The sequence below is a fragment of the Solanum pennellii genome, chromosome 10 (genome assembly GCF_001406875.1).
Source record: "Solanum pennellii chromosome 10, SPENNV200".
Lineage (NCBI taxonomy): Eukaryota > Viridiplantae > Streptophyta > Magnoliopsida > Solanales > Solanaceae > Solanum > Solanum pennellii.
The window spans coordinates 54,298,328-54,305,591 of NC_028646.1; the positions used below are offsets into that span (position 1 = coordinate 54,298,328).

At 33.9% G+C, this 7,264-nt stretch overlaps 1 long non-coding RNA gene across 1 annotated transcript; it reads left to right on the plus strand.

Annotated features, from left to right (window-relative positions):
- The first annotated feature begins 1,141 nt into the window (after positions 1 to 1,141).
- On the plus strand, positions 1,142 to 2,138 carry LOC107001690. The gene is made up of 2 exons (XR_001454437.2): positions 1,142 to 1,310; positions 1,599 to 2,138. It is a non-coding gene; the product is annotated as an uncharacterized LOC107001690 (long non-coding RNA).
- Positions 2,139 to 7,264: the final 5,126 nt, after the last annotated feature.

Below are 7,264 nucleotides of genomic sequence, written 5' to 3' on the forward strand. Positions count from 1 at the left end.
TTGAAAAACGAAATATTCAAAGGAGTTTTATCATATTAATATGAAAAAGAATAATAAGACGTGTAGATGTATTTTATTAGTATATTTCAGTTACTTTATAATATAATTCTTATATACTCAAGAAAAAAAGTACATCGCAGTATATGTTGTAATATAAAGATTCAAACTCATTGATATTCCAATAAAATCTAGAAAGTGACATATTAACTACCTGTCCAAACAAAAAAATTACTAAGAAAATATATATTGACATTTGACATATTGATTAATAATGTACTATCCCTCATTTAATAGATTATAGATGTTAAATTTGTTAAGTTTCATTTCGATCGTCATTTTAAAACTATCTTCATAATTAATATATAAATAAAAAATTAATTAATAATATTACGTTTGGAAATAAAAAAAGCTATGTAATTGATTGAAAAAAATAATCTTTAATATTTATTTTAAGGACCATGCAAAGCGTGGCCAAATTCCCTAGTTAATATATATAGATAAAGAAAATCGTGAGACATGCTTATCCACTAGCATGCACATAAAAATAAACAAAGAAAAAGTAGTCAAAAAAGAATATACTTTTCACAACTACAATAATGTGGTACTCTATAGAAGAACGCATCCTTTGTTCGTCTCATGTCTACATCTAGTTGAGAGTATTTTTGTAATTTTTATATTTTTTTAAAATTTTAATTTTACATATTGAAAATTGTGTTTAAAATATTATAAATTACGATAATCAGTAATTTAAAATATAAAAAAGATTATATAAAAAAAATTTGATTGACTCTTCAAATTCTAAGAATATTGACGTAACATAAATTGAGATGTACTGAATCAGAGACGTTGACATTGAATATAAGTTACACCATCAATTTGATTTAAAATGGGTATCGGCTACTTGTAATTTTGTATGACATGTTATTATTTTATATTCAGAGCACCATAGTCGTAGTGAAAAGTTACATTTATTTTTAACTAATAACAGTAAGTCTTTCTTTATAATTATTCTTCTTTTTCTTTTTTACATTTTATATTTTTGGGGTCTATGATTGCCTATACTGTTGACCTTTCACTTTCAATTTCCCTAATAATTTTGATAACAGTTTGAAAATTTTCTCTTTATATATATTATGTCTTGCCTTATATATGCAGAAAACACCATAACAAGACTAGTTCCTCTCATTTATATATTTCCAAGAAAATTTCAAAAACTCTTTGCTAATGGCTTTTTCAGGTAGCTTAGTGCTCAAAACCATGCTAACATTTCCCACCTTCAAGCCATATCTACACAAGACAATAATAGCCATGTGAGTTAACAACTATACTATCTTCTATCATCTTTATTTAATGAAAAATTAGTGAAAAATATCCGTCTACTATATCTATGAAATCATCTATGAATTCGAACCTGAAACATTATAATTGTCAATCTAGTTAATTGACCATTAAGTTACACTCCTGAACGCCCTTTTTTGTAAAGTATTTTAACATGTTAAATTCATGTTGGAGCTCCATAATTCGTTATTGATGGGGATAATTGGTATATATAGTATATTCATGTGATATATTTCAAATTTGTTGTGTTTAATTTGCAGGAGATGCATGGCTACAACAAGGAGGCCACCACCAAGGCCACCCATAAAAACTAAACCACCACAAAACAATATTATCAAAGACAAGAAAGAGAATGCGATGATAGAGGAGAAGAGTAACATAAAGCTACAACAAGATAATTCCATGGTCAAAGCAAATTAGTTTTTAGGAATAATCTTGTTTGTCAAAGATCATAAATAAGCTGTTTATACTTGGTCAAAGAATAAATGCATGTTTTTGTTATTAGGGAAACTAGTAGCAGCGAAGTGCTCCATTAGTTTATTCCTACCAACATATATAAAGTAATACGTATATATGTTTGATATTTTATTTACATGTAGACACTTTTCAAATCCTCTTTTGAATATAACCAATTCTGAAATCTATGAAATTGGTTATTTCTCACAAGTAGAAGCCGAAAAGTGACAAGTGATCGTTTCTATCGTTCTTGTGTTGTCCTTTAGGTTTCTTTTTTCTTTTGGTTATCCTGTTAGGGATCCTTTGGTTTATTTATAAAATTATATACAAGGGATTGTTTTATATACCTTCTCTTTCTTTGTTTATATGAGTTACTTTTCTGATTAGTCAATCTTCTAAAGAATGATATATTTCTATATTAAGTAACAATCTAACTTTAAAGTTAATTTTTTAGCCACACAAATTTTTTACAGTTATTTTAGACCACAAGTTTTCAAAAGTCTTTCTTTCTTTTTAAGCTCTGTACCAAGTCGAACTGATTCATATAAAATGGGATGGAGGGAGTATAGAAATAGTAATGTGGACCTCTACGTGTTGCTCTGTATGTTGCATATATGAACAATATCACTACAACAAATTCGATTATCAGGGACAAATAATTTCGTTATTTATAAATCATATTTCGTCACTAAAAATCTTGTGTGGCGAAAAATAATTCGTTGTTGGGAAAACGCGGATAAACACAACAATATATATGGTAAAAGTAATGGAAATAAAATGGGAAAATAACGACACCAAGAATTTTACGTGGAAACGCTTCTGAATAAGGGAAAAACCACGGGCCAAGAGGAGCAACTGATATTACTATAGTAAAGAATTTTACAATGTGTAGTCACGAATACAATACTCAAAGCGACTACTACACACTCAAAAGGAACAACACTCTTTTGGTTTCCACCTTACTAAAATATCGCTCACACTATTTTTCTTTACAGACTATTTTTCTTGTATAGTCTATGGAATACCTCATTTTGCTCTCAAAATGGTTTTTCTCTTTAATTTGGTGTGTTCTACAGCTTAGCAAGAATGCTCTATTTATAGAAGGATAAAACCATGCCTATGTCACTAATGACATATGTAAGTATAGCAAAGTCAAAAATGGTTGCATCTTACCAATTTACCAACCACCAAATCTTTTATTTTCAACTCCAATTACTATTCTTTTTTAACAATTACTTGTAGCAATTGAATAACTAAAGTTGACCAAAAATGGGATGGACTCAACAAATCTCCCCCTCCAGTCCCATTCACTGGAAGGAGGTATCTTTATTTTCTTTAGAGAGAGCTCATACCCACAAGTTCTTTGCATAACTCGAACTTGTCTTTCGATATCGTCTTGGTCAGCATATCAGCAGGATTTTCACTTGTGTGGATCTTTTTGATGTGAAATGATTTACTCTCCACTTCCTCACAAATTCAATGATATCTGACGTCGATGTGTTTTGTTCTTGCATGGTACATGGAGTTCTTACTCAAGTCTATTGCACTCTAGCTGTCACAATAGACAATATACTCCATCTGATTCAAACCAAGCTTTTGAAGAAATTTCTTTAGCCATATCATCTCCTTGCCGGCTTCAGTAGCCGCAATATACTCAGTTTTAATTGTAGTAGTGCAACACACTTGTGCAACTTCGACTGCTATGATATAGCTCCCCTTGAAAAAGTAAACAAATATCCAATCGTGGATTTTCTGTTATCAAGTCACCTGCCATATCATCACATGTATAGCCTTTCAAGATTTGATTTGATGCTCCGAAACACAAGCATTTCATCTGAGCTTCCTCTAAGATACCTGAGTATCCACTTCACAGCTTCCCAATGCTCCTTTCTCGAATTGTCGAGAAATCTGCTGACAACACCAACTGAGTGAGCAAGATCAAGTCTAGTACATACCATTGCATACATTAGACTTCTGACGTCAGAGGAATATGGAACTTTGATCATGTTCTCTTTTTCCTCCCTAGCGATAGGACACATCTTCTTGCTCAACTTCATATAACCAGCAAGAGGTGTACTAACAGGCTTAACATTCTTCATATTGAAACGCTCTAGTACACGTTCAATGTACTTCTTCTGGGATAAATAAATCTTTCTTTTATCTCTGAGATGAGTAATTCTCATGCCCAAAATATTCTTGGCATGGCCCAAGTCTTTCATAGAAAAAGAATTACACAATCTTTCTTCAGCTCGTCAATCTTCGAAGTATTCTTGCTCACAATCAACATATCATCCACATACAGCAAAAGGATGATAAATTCATTGTCAAATTTTTTTTTTGTACAAAGACACAATGATCTGAAGAAGTCCTCTTATAGCCTTGCTCCTCCATAACAGATTCAAACTTCTTGTACCACAGTCTAAGAGCTTGCTTTAGGCCATATAGACTCTTTCTGAGTTTGCACACAAAATTTTCTTTACCATCTACTTTGAAGCCCTCAGGTTGTTCCATATCAATTTCTTCTTCTAGATCATTGTGAAGGAAAGTTGTCTTCACATCCATCTGTTCAATCTCTAAATTAACCTAGAACTATCCGAATCGAGGACATTTTCACAACAGCATAAAATATTTCATCAAAGTCAATACCCTTTCTTTGATCAAATCTCTTAACAACCAATCTAGATTTGTACATGGGCTTCAAGTTGTGTTCTTCAACTTTAACTTTGAACACCCACGAGCCCTTGGACAATTTTACTAACTCATAAGTGTGGTTCTCATGCAGAGACTCCATCTCATCTTGCATGGCTTCAATCCATTGATCTTTGTGCTCATTATCCATGGCCTCCTCATAACATTCAGGTTCTTCCCCATCAGTGAGTAACACATACTCATTGGGTGAATAACGGGAGGAAGGAAATCGTTGTCTTGTGGACCTCCGAAGCGGAATATTTGATTCGTCCACAACTTCATGAGCAACAAGATCATCAATAACAATATCATTGTTATTATCAACATCAACATGTTGATTCGATACATGATTCTGGGCGTCACCATGATTATCAAGCCCAACAACATCATGCACACTTGTGTGAGGAACGTCATCATGATGAACTATACCATCAAAACATGAAGATTCTACCTTATCCGCTTTGTCAATATCTTCAATTGTTTGATTCTCCATGAAAATAATATCACGACTTCTCACAAGTTTCTTTTCAATTGGATCATATAGCCTATAACCAAATTCATCAATGCTATATCCAATGAAGATGCACTGTCTTGTCTTGGCATCTAACTTTGACCTCTTATCTTTTGGCACATGTACAAAAGTTTTGCAACCAAATACTCTCAAATGGTCATAGGAAACATCCTTTCCGTATCAAACACTATTTGGTACATCACTTTGCAAAGAAGCAATCGGAGATATATCAATAACATGTGTAGCGGTTAATAAAGCCTCATCCCAAATGAGTTCGACAATTTTGCTTCAAAAAGCAAACATCTAACTCTTTCTATCAAGGTCCTTTTCATTCTCTCAGCCAAACCATTAAGCTAAGGAGTCTTGGGAGGAGTCTTCTGGTGTCTAATACCTTGATGCTTGTAGTATTCGTTAAATGGTCCAAAATATTCACCACCATTATCAGTACGAATAAGTTTCAGTTTCTTTCCAGTTTCTCTGTCAACTGAAGCCTGGAACTGCTTGAAGACACCTAACACTGGGTCTTTAGTCTTCAAGACATAGACCCAAAATTTTCTCGAGCAATCATCAACGAATGTGACAAAGTAAAGTGCACCACCCAATGTCTTTGTCTTCATGGGACCACATAAATCAGAGTGCACCAACTCAAGCAACTCTGTCTTTCTCGAAGGAGGGTAGGACTTAAAAGAAACCCTATTTTGTTTAGCATCCAAGCAGTGCTCACACTTCTCTAATTTAGCACTTTTGAAATTTGACAAAAAATTCTTCTTGGCTAGAAAATTAAGTCTTTTCTCGCTGATGTGGCTAAGTCTCTTGTGCCATAACGTTGAGGAGTTATCGCTCTCAACCGCATTCACCATATCAACAAAAGCAGATGCCATAGTCCAGTATAGACCACGACGTTTGTTACCACGAGCCACAAGTAAGGAACCCTTAATGTGCTTCCATTTTCCATCACCGTTTGTACTAACATATCCTTCATCATCTAAAACACCAACAGAAATTAGGTGCAGACGAACATCAGGAGCATGTTTCACACTGTTCAAAACTAGTTTAGTTCCAACACTAGTTTCCAAACAAATTGTACCAATACCAACCACCCTAGAAACAGTCTCATTACCCATACTCAAAGTTCCAAAATCACCAGGAGTATAGGAAGAGAAAAAATCCTTCCTTGATGTCACATGAGATGCGGCACCAGTGTCCACAATCCAGCTTGACTCATCACAAGCAATATTTATCATATCCGCATCAAGGACAGTAACAAGATCTTCGGTGGTAACGGGTGGCTAGGCAATTTTCATTGTCATCTTCTTTAGTTTCCTCTTTGTTTTTGTTTTCCCTCTTCAAAGCAAAACTTCTTTGTGTGCTCTTTCATGCCATAATGATAGCACTCAATATCCTTAAGTCTGCCTCTGGATTTGCTCCTATTTTGTTCTCGATACTGAGAACCACGAGTTTTGTTTCTCCCCTTGGGGCCAGTTATCAGGACATCCGACGAAGAAGAAACTTGAGTTTTCCTTCTCATCTCTTCGTTCAAGACACTACTCTTGGCGGAATCTATAGAGATCACACCATTCGGAGCAGAATTTGACAATGAAGTTCTAAATGTGTCCCAAGAGTCTAGTAGGGAACCAAGTAGAAGCAAGCCTTGAATTTCTTCATCAAATTTTATGCCCTTAGCAGATAATTGATTCATGATCCCTTGAAAATTATTCAGATGGTCTGTCATCGGAGAACCATCATGATACTTTAAATTCAACATCTGCTTTATTAAGAACATTTTGTTATTGGCAGTCTTCCGAGCATAAAACATGCAAGATGCTCCCATAGAGTTCGAGCTTGTGTTTCCCAAAAAATATGGTTCAACACATTATCGTCGACTCATTGCCTAATGAATCCACAAATCTGTCTATGCAACAGATTTCACTTTTTATCTGTTTTATTATCAGGCTTTGTGGTGGTAAATACTGGTTTGTAAAAATTCTTAACATAAAGTAGATCTTCCATTTTTCCCTTCCAAATGGCATAATTAACACCATTCAAAGTAACCATTCTACTTTTATTGGCTTCCATCCTTTTCCCCAAAAAATATTGTTATCGCAAATCAAAGTAAATCTTTTTCGATGTGGAAGTTCAGACTGTGCTACAACCACAGAGCATACTCAGATAAAACCTTGACTCTGATACTAGTTTATTGGGAAAACGCGGATAAACACAACAATATATATGGTAAAAGTAATCAAAATAAAATAGAAAAATAACGACACT